Below are 3,165 nucleotides of genomic sequence, written 5' to 3' on the forward strand. Positions count from 1 at the left end.
TTATTTTACACTCCTTAGTTTTGCTTTTGTTTTTTATCCACTGTTGCCGCTTCCAGGTCCCCCTGACATTTTGGTCACCTCCTTGAATTTGTTTCATAATACTTGGGACCATTTTAGAGTTAATGTAATCTCTGATGGCCTACCTGATCTTTAGGTCCTGGCCATCTCTGATTTGACCCATGAGCCTGGACAACATTTGATGGCTCATAACTTTAAGAATAATAAAGAATTCAACTTACCTATTGAGATGATCTATGATTTTTTATTCTTCAATTTGTTAATGTGGTGTATCACATTGATTAATTTGTGTGTACTGAAGAATCCTTGCATCCCTGGGATAAACCCCACTTGATTATGGTGCATGACCCTTTTAATGTGCTGTTGGATTCTGTTTGCTAGTATTTTGTTGAGGATTTTTGCATCTATATTCATCAGTGCTACTGGCCTGTAATTTTCTCTTTTGGGGACATCTTTGTCCGGTTTTGGTATCAGGGTGATGGTGGCCTCATAGAATGAGCTTGGGGGTATTCCTCCCTCTGAAATTTTTTGGAAGAGTTTAAGAAGCATAGGTATTAGCTCTTTTCTAAATGTTTGATAGAATTCCCCAGTGAAGGTATCTGGTCCTGGAGTTTTGTTTGTTGGAAGATTTTTAATCATGGTTTCAAGTTCATTTCTTGTGAATTGGTCTGTTCATATTTTCTATTTCTTCCTGGTTCAGTCTTAGAAGGTTGTACTTTTCTAAGAATTTGTCCATTTCTTCCAGCTTGTCCATTTTATTGGCATATAGTTGCTTGTAGTAGTCTCTTATGATCCTTTGTATTTCTGCTGTGTCAGTTGTAACTTTTCCTTTTTCATTCTAATTTTATTGATTTGAGTCCTCTCCCTTTTTTTCTTGATGAATCTGGCTAAAAGTTTATCCATTTTATTTATCTTCTCAAAGAACCAGATTTTAGTTTCATTGATCTTTGCTATTGTTTTCTTCATTTCTATTTCATTTATTTCTGCTCTAATCTTTATGATTTCTTTCCTTCTACTAACTGTTTTTTGTTTGTTCTTTCTCTAGTTACTTTAGGGGTAAGGTTAGGTTTTTTATTTGAGATTTTTCTTGTTTCTTGAGGTAGGATTGTATTGCTGTAAACTTCCCTCTTGGAACTGCTTTTGCTACATCCCATAGGTTTTGCATCATCATGTTTTTGTTGTCATTTGTTTCTAGGCATTTTTTGATTTCCTCTTTGATTAAAAATGTGGAATCCTTCACGAATTTGCATGTCATCCTTGTGCAAGAGCCATGCTAATCTTCTCTGTATCGTTCCAATTTTAGTATATGTGCTGCCAAAGCAAGCATGATTCTGTGTTTGTTTGTTCCTCTCTTTTTCTTTTTGTTTTTCTTTTCTGTGGTTTGTTTGCTTTTATTTTATGCTTGTGTTCTCTTACTTTTGTTTTTTTAATGTATTATATGTTTTTTGATTTGTGCTTACCCTGTTTTTCAAGTATGTTATCCCCTTCCCATATCTACTTGCTTTAGACTGATAGTCATATCACATTCCAAAAAAGAAAAAAAACAGGAATCTACATTTTCTTACTCTCCTCTCCCACAGTTTTATGATTTTGATATCCTCCTCTTCTACATCTTCATTTTTATTCTTTTGCTGTTCATGTGGTTAGCATCGTTTTCACAAAAATATTTTGACTTTTTCTTTTAATCTGGCTTATTTAAGTGATTTACTTTCCAATTGTGATTTTCTCCTTCCTATAAATTCTTGCTTCTTTTCTATTTAGAGAAGACCTGTTAGTATTTCATTTAGGACAGGTTTAGTATTGCTGTATTCTTTCCAGTTTTGCTTGTCTGAGAAATTCTTTCCCTCCATCTATTCTAACTGATATCTTGCTGGTTAGAGTATCCTAGGTTGCAGATTTTTCCCTTTTAGAACTTTGAATGTATCTTGCCACTCCCTTCTTGCCTGCAACGTTTCTATAGAGAAATCAGCTTATAGCCTTATGGGGGTTCCCTTGTAATTAACTATTTGTTTTTCTCTTGCTGCCTTTAAATCCCCTTTTTATCTTTAACTTTTACCATTTTAATTATAAAAGGTTTTGGTGTAGGTGTGTTTGGGTTCATCATTTTTGACACTGTCTATGCTTCTTGTACCTGAATATCTGTTTCCTTCTTTAGGTTTGAAAAGTTTTCAGTCATAATTTCTTCAAATACATTTTTGATTCTCTCCTTCTGGAATCCCTATTATGCGTAGATTTGCACACTTTATATTATCACATAGGTCTCTTTTATATTGCTTTCATTTTTTTATTCATTTGGCTTTCTATCTGCTCTTCTATTGATATCTTCCAGATCAGTTATTCATTCTTCTGCATTATTCATTCTGCTATTCATTGCCTTTAGCTCAGCTTTCATCTCAGCAAATGAGTTTTCTAATTTTTCTTGGCTTCTCTTTATAGATTCTAGTTCCTTTTTATAGTAATCTGCATTTTTGCTGATGGCTTTTTTTTAAATTCCTTCAGCGTTTTTATTGTCTGTTAGACTGAAGAAGAGGTCCGTTTCATTGTTTGTTCTTTCACGGGAATTCTCTTGGTCTTTTAACGGGGAGTGGTTCCTCTGCTTCTTCATTTTACTTATATTTCTCTTAACTGTGGTCTTGGATGGCTATTTATATGTGGGAGTATCCCTGTGTAGGCTGTGTGGCTGAATATTTTTGGTGTAAAGCCTGTTATTAGTATGGATGCCTGCTGCCTGTTTCCTCAGCATGTGCTAGCCATTATCATCTCCCTGATAGAAGGTGTGCCAATGCAGTGGCTGGTGCCTACTCCCAGAGCTCTCAGCAGCAGCAGAGGCTCACACATGCCCCCAGAGCCTGTGATGGTGGTGGTTGACACCCTCTCCCAGAGCTCATGTAGGTGGCGTCCTGCTGCCTGAGAGGGCACATGTAGGGAAAGAGGCTGCTATGGTGGCTCCCACCCCTGCCCTCACACACCTCCCCCCAACAGTGGCATCTTGCTGCTGTGGCAGGCCCAGGCTTCCTCTGTGTACACCTTTGGTTGTGGCCACACCAGACAGCCAGCCCCAGTACTCTCCCTGCATCTTACTGCTGAAGCCCAAGCTTCAACACCCAGCCCCCCTACCCACACTGGTGGACATGCATCTCATGCTGG

General features: G+C 37.5%; 1 non-coding gene across 1 annotated transcript; it reads right to left on the minus strand.

Annotated features, from left to right (window-relative positions):
• Window positions 1-1,238: 1,238 nt before the first annotated feature.
• Window positions 1,239-1,341, minus strand: LOC132419119 (U6 spliceosomal RNA). Its single transcript, XR_009518127.1, has one exon. It is a non-coding gene; the product is annotated as a U6 spliceosomal RNA (small nuclear RNA).
• Window positions 1,342-3,165: the final 1,824 nt, after the last annotated feature.

Source organism: Delphinus delphis, chromosome X (assembly GCF_949987515.2).
Source record: "Delphinus delphis chromosome X, mDelDel1.2, whole genome shotgun sequence".
Taxonomy (NCBI): Eukaryota; Metazoa; Chordata; class Mammalia; order Artiodactyla; family Delphinidae; genus Delphinus; species Delphinus delphis.